Genomic DNA, 16,688 nt, shown 5'->3' on the forward strand with positions numbered 1-16,688 from the left:
AGGCGTTATCAGGAAAGTCAAAGCAAGAACATGCAAGACTTCTTTACCCACGTCATTAATGATAAGGGTAATGTAGGCAAGGGAGTAACCCTATCAGACTTCCAAAATGCAAGACCACTACCTTTTACATCAGCTCCAGAACCAATGGACGCTGAAGATTGGCTCATGGATACGGAACGGAAGCTGAAGACCGTTGGTTGCAACGATGAGGAGAAGATTAGATATACTACTTATCTGTTGTCAGGACCAGCAGCGTCATGGTGGGAGAATCTTGTAGCAGTACACCCTCCAGATAAGGTGTTCACCTGGGAGGAGTTCAAGAAGAAGTTCCGGGATGCCCATGTTCCGGAGAGTGTGGTGGAGCTAAAGAAGAGGGAGTTTGACGAACTACGTCAGAACACTGCACCCATTATGCAGTATGTTCGGGATTTCAACAGGCTATCCAGGTATGCACCTGAGGATGTTGATACGGAGGAAAAGAGAAAGAAGCGGTTCATGAAAGGCATGAATCCATACATGAAGATGCAACTGAGGTTGGCACGGACTGCTGAATTCCAGGAACTGATTGACTCGGCAATCACTTTCGAGGATGATTACAGGCAAGTCCAGGAGGATAGGAGGATAGGAGGAAGAGGGCCCGTATCGAGCCAAGGAAGTACCCAATTAGTAAACCAACACCTGATCGGAGTTTCAAACCGCGATTTCGACCTACTACTGGTAGTCAATACAACCGGGGAGGTCAGAGTCAGAACCCAATCAATCAGATCATCTGCAACAATTGTGGCCTGAGGGGTCATTTGCAGAAGGATTGTCAGAAACCCAGAATCATCTGTTATGGTTGTGGGAAGGATGGACACATCAAGCCGGAGTGTCCAAACAAGTCATCTTGGAGCGGACAGAGCTCAGGAGGACGAGGTGGAAACAACAACAACAACCGCAACAACAACAACAACCGCAACTACAACAACAACAACAACAACAACAACAACAAGAGGGGAAAGCCTTATGGAAAGCTGAATTGCACATCTTTGGAGCAAGCAGAAGAGTCGGATCAAACAGTCTTAGGTACGCTAAGCATTCTTACTCATCCTGGCAAAGTCTTATTTGATACTGGAGCAACCACATCATTTTTTGCATTGGAGTTTGTGGAAAAATTCGGGCTTAGATGTTCTGAGTTAGAAACCCCTATAACTGTTCTATCCGCGGGGGGAACGATCTTAGTAACCCACGTGAAAGAAGCACAAGTCATAACCATATGTGATTGTGTGTATTTCGCGGACCTATTCATCATTCCCATGAAGGACATATCTATTATCCTAGGGATGGACTGGTTAACAGAGAATGGAGCGGTGATTAACTGTGGAGACAAAACAGTATCACTTCGCAACTCCATTGGAGGCCGAATAGTTTTCCAAGGAGACAGGTACAGTGAATTGGAGATAGGATTGGAACTCAATAGTTTGAAGGAGGTGAGGATTGAAGATATCCCTTTAGTGAATGAGTTTCCAGATGTATTTCCTAAGGAACTACAGGGCATGCCACCCGATAGAGAGATAGAGTTCACAATCGATTTGATTCCAGGCACAGCACCAATAGCTCAACCACCATATAAGATGGGACCAAAGGAATTAGTGGAACTGAAAGCTCAGATAGATGAGTTAGAACAGAAGGGATTCATTCAAGAAAGTGTGTCACCATGGGGTACACCAGTCATTTTTGTGGATAAAAGAGATGGAGGAAAGAGAATGTGTGGAGATTACAGGAATCTGAACAATGTAACCATCAAGAACAAGTATCCTTTACCTAGAATACAAGACCTTTTTGATCAAGTTCAAGGAGCTGGAGTCTTCTCGAAGATAGATTTAAGGTCAGGATACCATCAAATTAAGATCAAGAAGGAGGATGTCCCAAAAACAGCGTTCGTATCAAGGTATGGACACCATGAATACTTGGTTGTACCATTTGGACTAACAAATGCACCAGCAATTTTCATGAATTTGATGAACAAGATATTCATGAAGTACTTGGACAAGTTTGTGATAGTGTTCATAGATGGTATTCTAATCTATTCCAAAGATAAAGAAGAACATGCCAAGCATTTGAAGATAGTTCTGCAAACTTTGAGAGAACATCAGCTATATGCGAAGTTCAGCAAATGCAAATTTTGGTTAGATAGTGTTGAGTTTCTTGGACATGTCATAACCAAAGAAGGCATAGCGGTGAATCCAAGCAAGGTTCGGTCAGTATTGGAATGGAAATCACCCAAAAATGCTAAGGAGATACGAGGATTCCTTGGTATGGCAGGCTATTATCGGAGATTCATAGAAGGATTCTCGAAGATTGCAGGACCAATGACCAAGTTACTCAAGAAAAATACTCCATTTGTGTGGACTGATGAGTGTGAAGCCAGCTTCCAAACACTCAAAGACAAGTTAACCACAGCACCGGTGTTAGCAGTTCCGGAACCTGGAAAGGATTACACGGTGTATTGTGATGCTTCCAAGAATGGACTTGGATGTGTTCTTCTGCAAGATCGGAAGGTAATAGCTTATGGATCAAGACAGTTGAAACCACATGAACACAACTACCCAGTACATGATCTAGAATTAGCGGCAGTTGTGTATGCTTTGAAGAGTTGGAGACAATTTTTATATGGATCCAAGTGTGAGTTATACACCGATCATAAAAGTTTGAAATATTTCTTCACTCAGAAGGAATTAAACATGAGACAGAAGAGATGGTTAGAGTTGATTAAGGATTATGACCTTACAATCAACTATACACCAGGTAAGGCTAATGTAGTAGCAGATGCCTTAAGCAGGAAGAGTACGGAAAATCAACCTACAGAATGGGAGATTCCAAAGGAACTTCGGAAAGAGCTAGAGGATGCTCAGATTTTGTTTATTCAAGGTGATGTTAAGGGAAGTGTAGCAACCATGAGGATTATGGATGAGATGTACTCAGACTTGAAGTATGAGATTATCCGGAAACAAGTGGATGATTTGTTCATCCAAGAAGAAATCAAAAGGATTGGAGAGGGAAGACCATCAGAATTCCATCTAGGGGAGTTTGATTCACTATACTTCCAGAAAAGGATATGTGTACCAGATAATCCAGAAGTGAAGTCAATCATATTAAAAGAAGCACATGAAACCCCTTATTCAATACATCCGGGAAGTACTAAGATGTATATGGATTTGAAAGAGATGTTCTGGTGGAACAACATGAAAAGAGAGATAGCACAATATGTCTCGGAATGCCATACATGTGAGCGAATGAAGGCAGAACATCAAAGTCCTGCGGGATTACTCAAACCACTAGAGATACCGGAGTGGAAATGGGATGAAATCGGAATGGATTTTTTTACTGGTCTACCAATGACTAGTAAAAATAAGGATATGATATGGGTAATAGTGGATAGACTTACCAAGAGTGCTCATTTCATAGCCGTAAATACAAAGGATACTGCAGAGAAGCTTGTGGATATATATGTGAAGGAAATTGTTAGCAAGCATGGAGTACCAAAGAAAATAGTCTCAGATAGAGGTTCAATTTTCACATCAGCATTTTGGAAACAACTCTAAGAAGCTTTGGGATCCAAGTTGGATTTCAGTACAGCTTATCATCCACAAACCGGAGGACAAACCGAAAGAACCAATCAGATACTTGAGGACATGCTTAGAGCTTGTGCTCTGAACTTTGGAGGCTCATGGGAGGACCATTTACCTTTGGCGGAATTCTCATATAACAATAGTTATCAGAGTAGCATCCAGATGGCACCGTACGAAGCATTGTACGGAAGGAAGTGTAGATCACCAATTTGTTGGTTTGAAACCAGAGAGAACAAGGAATTTACACCGGACTACATCAAGGAAAGACAAGGAGTCATCGAGGTGATCCGGGATAGACTCAAAATAGCTCAGAGTCGTCAAAAGAGTTATGCCAACCTAAGAAGAAGAGATTGGGAACCAAAAGTGGGTGACATGGTATATTTAAAGGTTAGCCCAATGAAAGGACTTAAGAGGTTCGGAGTGAAAGGAAAGTTAAGTCCTCGATATATAGGACCATTTAAGATACTCAATCAGAATCGAGGAACATCTTTTGAGTTGGAATTACCGGCGCAACTAAGTCAAGTTCACAATGTATTTCATGTATCACAACTCAGAAAGTGTTTGAAGGCACCGGATGATCCTATCACATATGAAGAAATAGAATTGCAATCTGACCTAACTTATGTGGAAAGACCTGAAAAGATCTTAGAAGTACAATGGAAGAAGTTAAGGAACAGAGCAATCAAATACTGCAAAGTTCAATGACAACATTATCCAGAGCGAGAAGCAACCTGGGAGACGGAAGAAGAACTCCGGAAGTCTTACCCCGAGATGTTCAGGTACCAATCTTAACTTCGGGACGAAGTTTCTGTTAAGGGGGAGAGGCTGTAATAACCCCGAACATAGGAACAACGAAGGGTAGATTTAGAAATGGGATGTGCATTTTATCGCAAAACGGGGGAAATTTTCGCGCCTTATTGCAACTAAACCTAAGAGGGATCGAGGTTCTCTCTCATTTTGCACTTAGGGTTAGGCAATGTGAGTTAGGGAAATTTTGACATGATCTCTTTTGTATCTTATTTATTTGGGGAATGATTTCATTTGACAAGTGTTAATACATTGAACAATAAGCATTAAGCAAGATAAATATGGAATTCACAATTCAAACACAACTTATGAATTCAAATGACTTTGAATTTCAAATTGAATATTAAATACAATATTTAATCAAAAATATAAACATTACATAATACAAAAGCTCATAAACAAAACTTGAGCTTTATTGATACACAACACAAATTACAATGTCATTACAATATTCTTGATACAAGAATTATGGAATAATAAACAGAAATGAAAAAGGAAAATTACAATATTATCCTAAACTAAAACCTAGACTAAATGCCTGGAAGATTGTCTTCTGGTCATATTCAACTTCAAACCTGCAAAACAAAACCACAAGTGCTAGCCAGAATGTTACATATTAGAAATTCAGTTTGGACAGAGTGTAGTCATCACATAAATTCAGTTTGGACAGAACCAACTATCACTGCACACTTGTGCTTGTCCAAAACCTGGACAGCACAAGATAAGAGCAAGCAGACCAAACCTGAGCACCACCAGAGGGCTCAAGTTTCAGCATATGAGAGCACCAGCTCATGTGTGCTATGCAAGGCACAACAAGGCCATGCAAGGGCTTAGTCACAAAGCAAGCCAGGATTGTGTGTCAAGGCCAGGGAAGAAGTAGGGTTCATATAAAAGCAGCACAAACCCTAGAAACTGTAGCAGTCGACCAGATAAAGGAATTCACCAGGTAAGGGTGAGGCTAGAGCAACACATAGTTCATCCAGTTCTTGCTCAAGAACAGCACCAAACACACACAAACCCTCAGCCACCAGAAATCATGGTGACCTAGAAGATCAACCAGGACTGGAGGTGAAGGGCTGTGAACAAACCACAAGTCTGCATCAACACAAAATCTCATTCTAGGAGCTGGAACAAGGTATACCAAGTTCCTGGAGAGATCCAATGGATCTAGTCCATAAAATATGCATGACACAGTCATGGGGTTGAGCAGATGCTCAACAGGGTGGATCATCACTTGGTTTTCACCAAGGATCACTGCTAGTCTAAACAGCCACCAAAATAGAAACCATCCAGATACAGATCTTGTGCACAGAAGCAAGATCTTATGCACATATAGCACCAGTAGATGTATTGCAATAAATAGCAGCTAGTATAGACTACATAGAAAATCCTAGGCACATAACCATCAGTAAAACCCTAGATTTCATCACATGCAAGCATATTGGCATTCATAGTTAGTATGATCCCCAAACATGCAAGCAAAGTTGAGTAGCCCACAAGATCCAACCAAATAGGTGAGCAACCAATCAGTAGCAAGGCTACTGAGGTCACATCACACTTAGCACCATGTAAGGTAAAGCCAAATACAGAACATCATCATCCAGAATTGGATTCAGATTCATTTGCTTGTTAAATCATTATGAACAGCAAATTCATATATAAGCAAGTAATTCAAATCATCACTGCATAAGCAGTTCATCATAAATCAATTTATTCAAGCATGAATATATCACAGATCCATGCTATTCTTGACAAAGAGCATACTGTAGGGCAACACAGCACAAATCACTGCATCATAGCCACTGGATCAAGTCCAGTGAGCTAGAATAAGCAACAACACATGTATGCAGTAGCATAGTGATGCTTGAGCATCAGCATCAACAAGGAAAATGCTTCACTTAGTCACATAATTAAACAGCAACCAAGCACTGACATTTAATTGATCAAATGGATCAATGGAATCAAGTCAAGCCACACAGATAAGCTAGCCAACAAGGAATGGTTGATCCAATGGATCAATGGCTTACACAGAAGGCACAGAGCACCTCACACATATCTCTGGCATTCACAAGTGTCATAGATACACAGCAGTATACCTAGACAAGCAAGTGTAGATTGCCAGTAAGCATAGCAAGCCCATAAGCATGAACAGCATGGTATATCAAGCTTGTAAGCAAGCACAGGATAGCATAGTAAGATCAGAGCATGCTAGGAGCAATAGATAATCAACACATGGCATATACAGCAAGCAAGGAAGCACTGGCCAGTACCAGAAATTGGTAGATTGGCCATAGCTTGCAGAAAATGGAAGCGCAGGCAACTTAGGCAGCTATGGCAAGGCTCTGTGTGATCACAGGATCACCAGAGAGCAGTAGAACAGGAGGAAGAAGAAGCACAGTAGCTTTGGAGGCGCACAGGCATGGAGAAGAGAAGGAGGAGGGAGCAGAACACTTACATGCGCCTGGTGGCAGAGGCTATGGAATGGCGAGGCAGTGCTCGCGCGGCCATAGCAGCTGCAAGACCCAGGGTAGGCGCCGACGTTACGCCGACGAGCACGAACACAACCACAAAGAAGACGGCAAGACGGAGACGACGGCACCGGCATCGCAAGCAGCACCGCACCAGGTCGGTCTCAGGGGGCGCGCACGTCGACGGCGAGGACGAGAGTTCGCCGGAGACCACCAAATCGCCCGAGGCGATTCTCCAGTGGATCCAGATCAGAGGCGATTCGCCTGGAGAGGAGGAGGTTGGAGAAACCACGCGGACAGATCGACAGATCGTCTCGCGGCGGTCCAGATCGGGTAGGTGGCGAAGGTAGGGAGGCCAGGAGGTGGCCGGAGCACGGCGGCGGCCATGGCGACGACGCCATCGCCACGGGATCGCGAGAGGTTAGTGTTAGGTCGGGTGAGCGAGAGAGACGCGTGAGTGAGCGAGGTGGGCCGCTTCGGCGCCACCGAGCCACTATGGGGCATGCCTTAGTGGGCTGTCCCATGGGCTTAGGTTAATGGGCTGGCCCAATAGGGGCCAGGGGTATTTTGGACTTTTCACAAATAAGAAAAAGGCCAGAATTTCACCAATTTTTAGTAAATAAAATACAACTCTAAAAAATCCATAAAAATTGGATTAGTGAATGAAAAATAAATCTTAACCAGAATAAAATATAAAATAGAATTTAAGAAACAAATTCAAAATTATGAATTTGATGAATTTAAAATAATAACTTGGAATTTCAAACTATTATTTCCTTGTATTTAAAATTCAAGGAAAAATCTCAAATAAGTTCAAATACTTATTTTCAAACATTTCAAAAGGAAATTCTATTATTCCAAGTCATTTCTATTGAGAAAGGTATTTTTCCCTATTCCTTTTTATTCCAAAAATATAGAGGCAACTCTATGATTTCAACTCATTTTTGGAATAAATAATGAATCACCAAGTAAAATAGTTTTACTTTAAAGTATTTTACTTTATGTGAATTAAAATGGTTTACACCTTAAATCAATTGTAAGTTACTGCCAAAGGCATAAATCTTAACTCAACCCTAAATTGTAATAACTCATTGGGGTAAAGGGATTCAACATAAAATAATACATCCATGATTGCATTATTTGGATTTTATAACATTGTCCTTACCGGACAATGATGCTTCTTACAGAACCCGAGGTCCAGGTTCCATCAACTCCATTGAACTGCACTATCTCGCAGTCCACAGGCAAGTTCACCCTTGCTCATGTCAACTTGATTATTTTCTACTACTTTAATGCAAAGCTATATACTTATCATTCCTGCATCGCAAATAAAATGTTACTTTCCAACTATGAATATGACTATGTGGCTGGCAATGGAACCATGGTATGTGTTGATATGGTGGAGGTTCCATTGCATGGGTTATATTAACCTAGGATTAACCACCAATGTCGTACAGTGATTCTAGCGCCGTACAAACCGCGTTAACCATGAGATCTATAATGCTCTGGGGAAGCCAGCCGTATCTTTTCCCTTCTGCACGCCAATGGATTGGTAGAGCCGCGGGGTGTGGGAGGCACTGCCGTAGGTTGGGATAGCCTTTTAAATCCCCATCCATTAGTGATGATGGCTCTACGATCTATGATGGATTGTCCAAAGTACACCATGAGTAAAGTCGTATTATCGGGAGAAGTCTACTGGGGGTGTGCGGGTGGACAAAAGGGTGGGTTTGCAGTCGCGGAGAAGGCGGTGTGGGCTTGGATCTTTATACCTGGCCTCACACCAAAGGAAGTGTGAACGGGGGCAAGTCCCTGCGGATGGCAAAAAGGGTGAGATCTCTTGTGGGAAAAGTAACGCACCTCTGCAGAGTGTATCAAATTGTGGCTGTCACTCCTTGTTCCAGGAAGGGAACTGCGAACGCGGCAGGAAAAGAACTCCACGAAGTTCTAGTCAACCTGTGAAGACTGACGGGCATAGTTTTCATAATAAAAGCAACCTTTTGAAGAAATGATTTCAAAACATGCATTGACCTGCGATTTCCTGATCAATGGTCGTAGCTAGTGCATCAAACACCTTTTTACTCTTTTAGAACTTGCTGAGTACCTCTGTACTCACTTTCTTTCGACACCCTTGCTAGACTGTGATCCGGAAGTGGAGGCCATCAACGATGGAGCACCAGAAGGAAGCTATGAGCTGGTTTACGAGGAACCTGATCTTACCGGCGGAGTGGAAGGAGTAGACTATGGGATAGTCTACGGACCCGATGACACCGAGGTGGAGGAGTAGTGATACCCCCTAGCATCATAGAGCCGAGCAACGTAGAACTTACCTAAATAAGTTGTTGAGCTCTCTTTATAATTGGTTATGAGTTGTAATCGTACTTAAGTAGTATCTTAGGGTGTTCTCATAGGACCTGTGAGAATACCAACTTGTTAAGACCATGTTTGTAATAATATATGGAGTGTTATGACCTGCAATGTTTCTGTTGTACCACTCTGAGGGATATGGCAAATTGTGAAGAAGTCCCTTCACAAAGATCATATCAACGACTTGTATACTACAACATGCAGTGGTATGCTGGGTCACCGCATAGGGATCATACTTTCACTAGTGGACACTCTCAACAATCATACCATAATTGAATACATAGATATTATCTCTTCACTACTCTGATCCACTCTCCGGTTTGATAACAAACACAAGTTCACTACATAGGGCTGCATAAGCACTCCTTAAAGTTCATATTCCCAATCTATGGACGCCCCACGCTATCAGTTTGAGCATACAAAGATGGTACTTACTAGACACCACAATTCATACGTATTTCTGTAAATTAAACTTAAGAGACAAACCCGGTGTGCACACTATCACCTTCATACCGCGGGACAAGGTGTCCCCGGAGATCACATAATAAAATCACTTGAGTAGCACAATAGTTAAAGAATAACATCTACATATTCAACTAGATTACAAAGCTCATGATCACATAAAGATCACACCATGAGAGAGAGATTAACCACATAGCTACTGGTAAAGCCCTCATCCTCGGGGGAGAACTACTCCCTCCTCATCATAGGAGGCAACAACAACAATGGAGATGGCGGTGGAGTCGATGGAGATGGCTTCGAGGGCAATTACCCGTCCCGGCAGGGTGCCGGAACATAGACTTCTATCCCCTGAAACTTGTCTGCGATGGTGGCGGAGCTATGGAACTTTTCATGGGCGGAGGCTAATTAATTTAGGGTTTTCGTGTCAGGGGCTTCTTATAGGCGGAAGGGCGAGGTCCGTGTACGCCAGGGGGCCCCACACCACCCCATGGCGCGGCCAGGGCTGGGTCGTTCCAAAGCATGGTGCGGCCCCTCTCTGGCCCTCCCCCATCTCTGCTCTGGACTCCGTCTTCGTCCCGGAAAAAATAGGAGGTTTGGCTTTTGTTTCGTCCAATTCCGATAATATTTCCTGTACAACTTTTCTGAAATACAAAACAGAAGAAAACAAGGAACTTCCAGTAGCATCATGAATAAACTCAACAATATAACTGTCACATAAAGCATTCTTATTAAGAGCCACATGCATAAAATAATTATTACTCTTCACATAAGCATAGTCATTTTTATTAATTGTAGTGGGAGAAAATTCAACAAAATAGCTACCATTATTATTCTCATCACCATAATCATCAAATATAGGAGGCATATTGTAATTTTAATTAATTTTCTCCTCAATAGTAGGTGGACTGAAAATAACATAATCATCATTGTAATCATCATATATTGGAGGCATAGAATCATCATAGCAAATCTCCTCCTCCAAAGCTGGGAAACTAAAAAGATCATTTTCATAAAAACTAGCTTCCCCAAGCTTAGACTTTTCCATAGAATTAGCAATAATGGTGTTCAAAGAATTCATACTAATAACATTGCTACTAGCATGCAAGTAAAGTTTCATAGGTTTTTTATTTTTCTCTTCAAACACTTCATGCCCTAACTCAAGATAAATACTATAAAGCTCTCTAATTTTGTTGTTGTTTTCCATTAAGCCTAACTAGTGAAAATAAAAACAAGAAACAAAAAGATATAATTGCAAAATCTAAAGGAAATAACTTCGAGCACTCACCAGCAACTAAAAGACTTAGTAGCCAGAGAATGTGAGTACCTTTTACCTTACCTCCCCGGCAACGATGCCAGAAAAGAGCTTGATGTCTACGCACGCTTCTATTCTTGTAGATATTGTTGGGCCTCCGAGTGCAGAGGTTTGTATAACAGTAGCAAGTTTCCCTTAAGTGGATCACCCAAGGTTTATCAAACTCATGGAGGTAGAGGTCAAAGATATCCCTCTCAAGCAACCCTGCAATTACGATACAAGAAGTCTCTTCTTGTCATTTTGTCACCGTTGGCAACGGCCAGACCGTGCCCATCTGTTCTTCTGGTCACACTAGTTTTCGTTCTCCTTTTGGGCATATCTTTAAAATCAACCATGTTTTTCTTGTTCCACACTTAATTCAAAATTTTCTTTTTATTCGCAAGTTCACACGTTGAATCTGACATTGCTTTTTAGCAAAGTCTTGTTTCTGTCAGTTTTCGTAGAAAAAATCGGGAAAAAATACCAGGGGAGATTTTCACCAAAACAAGGGAAATAGAGCTTTGGAATTGCATGAGAGGGGCCCCGAGGCCCAAAAGGCACCTGGTGGCGCGCCCATCACCATAGGACGCGCCACCCAGGCCCTTTTGGCCCATGATGTAAATGGGTATCTGTGAAAAAGCATCGAGCTGATGGTACTATTGAGAAGTACAAAGCTCGGCTTGTGGCTAAAGGCAATAACCATAAGGAAGGTGAAGATTTCTTCAATACCTACTCACCTATGGCGAGATTGACTGTAATTTGAGTACTACTGTCATTGGCTAGCTCACACGGTCTTCTCGTTCATCAAATGGATGTTAAGACGGCTTTCCTAATGGTTTTGTACTAGAAGGTCAAGTGAAAAAGGTGTGTAAGTTAAAGAAAACTTTGTATGTCCTCAAACAAGCGCCCAAACAATGGCATGATAAGTTTCAAAGGACTTTGACATATGTGGGCTTTGTTCCTAATGAAGCCGACAAATATGTGTACTACCCCCATGGTGGGGATGAGGAAGTTGTCTTATCATTTGAGACACTCTCAAATCATTGGTTCGCTCATGCACTTAATTGCGTTATGAGGCCTCACATCTCGTTTGTTGTGAGAAAACTTAGCCGGTTTGTGGTCAAACCAGGAGATGATCATTGGCATGCTCTTAAGAGAGTGATGCGCCATCTAAAGAAAACCATGAGCTATGGAATTCATTATAGTGGGTATCCAAGAGGACTTGAAGGGTGATTCCAATTGGATTTCAGATAATGATGAGATGAAGGTCACACATGGGTGTGTATTCACTCTTGGTGGTGGTGCTGTTTTATGGAAGTCTTGCAAGCATACCATCTTAACGATGTCAACAATGGAAGCATAACTCACATCATTAGATACAACTAATGTCGAATCGGAATGACTTCGTGAGCTCTTGACTGACTTGCCTATGGTTGAAAAACCAATACCATCAAAGCATGTTAAGAGGAGATTGTCAAAGTGAAGAGTTCTAAGGATAATATGAAGAGTTCAAAGCATGTTAAGAGGAGATTGTCAAAGTGAAGAGTTCTAAGGATAACTAGACCATGGAAGCGCGCGTTACCGCGCCCGTCTATGTCCAGATAAGTGTTATTGAATATGTGAGAGAGAAAAAATGGTAAAAGACAAAAAAAAAATCTGGCAAAGTCTAAACAACAAGTGGCTCGGATCCTGTAAGAAAAAATCAACGTTTTAGTCTAACATGCAAAGATTTCGCATGAGCGCTTCAAAAGGGATCACAGCGATGTTACGTACAGCTGCTCGTGATATTTAAATTAATTAATTTTTCAAAGCTGATGATACCATGACATCTCACAAAACCAGAGTATGGCTGTCGTTTTATCTTACTTCATTGACACAACCTTAAACATGCCCACATGGCCACATGCTACTTCATGCCGTCTGTTCACACGATCGACCTTGCTATTTAGTCAAAGAGCCCTGAAGACTAACTTGAGGTCCACCCGGCTCCTCTAGGATCTCCTGCAATTACATGTATGACTGATATCTTTCAAACCATTGTATTTGTTTTTCATTTTTGAGGGATACTCACCCAAATGGTTCTTTGTTTTTAGGGGGGAGGGGAAATCTATGTGATTTGTTGACAAAATATGACAATACAACTTGTGCTCTTATTTTACAGCCAACTACTGCAAATAATTAACTCGCAGTAAAAGCCGTGGGAAAAGATGCAATAGGCCTAGTTGTTTCACGGAACTTTTCCTTTATCTTTTGAATGAACAGAGGGAAAATGGTAAGTAGTAACCCAGAGAGAAAATTTCAAAGATCATAGAACTAAAGATTTGGTAAAAAAGTGTGTGATATTGTTTTCGTCAATGTAGTATCGAACAATAAAGCTGCAGTGCACATATATCATGATCTACACAATCCTTACACTGTTATGGGACATATATATCGAGGAGATTCAAGTCATATGCATTTTCCTGATCGAAGTTCTATGAATATCTATTATCAGTGAGATCATAAATGACAAGACTGAGTAAGGTTCATAACCATCCTTAATGTAATGAACTATGTATGATAGTCAAATTTGTTTAGACATACAAACTCTACATTATAGAAATATTATGGTCCCCTAATGCTAGAGTGTGCCATTAATAAAATTTACAGAGTTTAAGATTAAAAATATCCAACAATCAATTACATTCAAGATGGTACGTACAAATGAATAAAAGCTCTGTGATGCTCATTTTTTTGGGAAATCCTGTTGATTGTTCCAAATTGGCAGGAGCCTTGACCGAGAAACCAAGCATGGTTGAAGAAATATGAGGATAATAATAATAGTACAACTAACACAAGATAATTGCACCATAATTATTACAAATAGGCTAAATGGACTTCGAGAGGATGGCCACGTTTTTTATCTAGAAGTTCATGAATATGAGAAGTGTATATAACAAAGTGTCAATTAATTAGTGCTACCGTGAGGAACTGCACTGGTAGCTCGATACCGCTGATTGCTTAGAGTTGTTCAAAACTATTGTTTATATCATTATATGCAGCATGCCATCAAAGGAATATAACAAACAATATCTAGAAGGATACAAAACGAATTTTAAAACAACAACTTAATTTGATGATGACACTTGGTAATAGTATTCAACATCTTCATGAGCATACCTCAGTAGCACCAGGTGCATTTCCAATAAGCACATGCCACTTGTCCGCTGGATCATGCAAGTAACTGATAATATAATGAATGGATCACCTTGAAATTAAAATGTTAAGAAGAGCCTCCTCCGTAGCTATTCTTAGCAGTAGCATCTAATGAAGTGGAGCATACCTCTGGAAGATATATATAAAATGTGTGCGACAATGCTTTTAATGGATCATACCTTTTTACCCTGAAGGCTAGCTTCACAAAGAAACAAGAAGATAATAATAATATAACAAACACCATATGAAGCTAGTAATGTGAAGACATGCATTGATGCATACCATATTCATTGTCTACATTCTGTCTATAAGAGCTTAGAGTGCCATATGCAGATATGCCTTTTCAAGTACATTGTTATCTGTACTGCTGAGCACAGGTAAATACTACATATTGCAATTAAATGAGATGTGAGTAGGTAGTAAATTATGGGATCTAAAACGCCGGCAATCACACTAATATTTGAATGAGATACTTTATCAGGAAAAAAGATCCTTCTTCTACGGTGGCTACGGGAAAGCTGACAACCATAATATCCATCTTCTATACCAATAATTGTAGTCACCAGGAATCCTGACCCTTCCAATACTACATCTTCATCTTCTTAGTTCAGCCATCATAAGGAGCACGAACCCTCCAGGACTGAGGTGCAGAATAAACAGATCTGACATACAAAATGTGATTTATGGTCACCTTTTTTTTTAACAATTGCACTTAGATCTTACCTTCCACCACTCAGATCCAAAATCAGCCAATATGCAATTAAGAAACTAAATGTCATGCCCAAGTACTTTTACTGCCTATGCTTGGATGTCCACCATTGCCTATCGATAAATAGAGTAACAACGATATTCTCCCTGGAGATTACCACGCCTGTTAGTATAAATAAAAAATAAGTCACCATTAGCATTAGAGAATGCAGATAAGAATCAGGCTTCTGAACGGAGAAACTGGAAATGGGAAAAGATATTGGGGGAGAGAAGAAGAGCAATGGATCGGATACCATAGAGATGAATGGTGTTCACAGGAATACCGTTGAATTCGAATAGGCCGCTAGGGATATAGATTGGCGCTATGGTGAGGGCTACGAAGAGGTGAAAGCGAACCCATTCATCTTCTCCTCGGCTCTCCTCATCCTGGTCGCGAAGGAAAGGGACCTGGCCCTACCGTCGCCCTTTAGGGTTGCTTCCATGAGCACCACCGTTCCGCGGGGCAGATGAGGGAGATCGGAAGCACATCAAGGCTAGCAGGGGAGAGGAAGAAGCGAGACCTTTCATGTCGCCTTGAAGACAGGCAGTCGAGCGCCGTCCGCCACGGGCCGCGGCAGACGTCGAGGCACCAAATAGAACATGGGACCAGAGAATATGTTGGGTCGGGCTTGTTGGATGGTAGATGGCCCGATTCATGCGGATGTACCTAGGTCGGTCTGCAGAATAGCAGCCCATTAATGTTTTGGGCTGCCTTATTAAACGCTGGGACATGCGTGGTATAGCGGATGAAAACGCCCAGAGACGCACGAGGTGGGATGCCGTAGTAATCTAGAGCGTTAACGAACTAAATCGGACGGTTAAGGACGCCAAAACGATGTGGAGGCTCCTAGGTAGGCTAGTTATACTGTTAACTAATATGAAGAGTTCAAAGCATGTTAAGAGGAGATTGTCAAAGTGAATAGTTCTAACGATAATATGAAGAGTTCAAAGCATGTTCAGAGGAGATTGAAGTCCGTCATAAAACTGAAAAACTCCGGAGTGATGATAGCATTGGATTATGTTCAAAATGCTATGAATTTGTCAGATCCTTTCACAAAAGGACTATCAAGAAACACGATAGACCTTGCATCGAGGGAGATGAGTTTGAGACCCACATGAGTTGCCGAGGGGGTGATTCAACCTATGTGATCAGAGATCACGTGAATTAGGAAGTGGAAAACAAACCGGAGCAACAGAGTTGAGAGAAACTCTGTACTTCCACTCCGCTGCTTATGCAAAACTCTCACAGTTACTGTAAGACAGGTTGACTATATCCTAATGTGTTCTGTGCGGCTTTTGATGAGTGGAGAGTGGGCGATCTTTAAAGAACACACCTATATGAGTAACACTGATGGGCACAGTGCGGGAGATTTGAACGAATCTCCAGTAAGCTCATGAAGGGCTGAGAAGTATGACTTATAAGCTCCACCCGAGAGGAAGCCTATAACAGTCTTGTACCTATGTTGTACTCGACGGACATCCTGCGCGTGGCCCCAGCTGAGATTGAGCTCGTCTCCTCCTTCGAATTCCTGCGACGTCACCTTTGTGGAGTTCGAGCTCGAGCATGTCCTAGAAGAGTGAGTGGAAGGAGGACGAAGGGGCGCGGAGAGTGCGACCAAAGTGGGAGGATGACGGAGGGAAGAGGGCGTGAAGGTCCTCCTTCCTTGGCCCCATCGATGGTGGACAGCGGGGAGGACGGACACGAAGATGAGACTTTCAATTTAAAAATTTAGGCTAGATTTA

The sequence above is a fragment of the Lolium perenne genome, chromosome 2 (genome assembly GCF_019359855.2).
Source record: "Lolium perenne isolate Kyuss_39 chromosome 2, Kyuss_2.0, whole genome shotgun sequence".
In the NCBI taxonomy this organism is placed as follows: domain Eukaryota; kingdom Viridiplantae; phylum Streptophyta; class Magnoliopsida; order Poales; family Poaceae; genus Lolium; species Lolium perenne.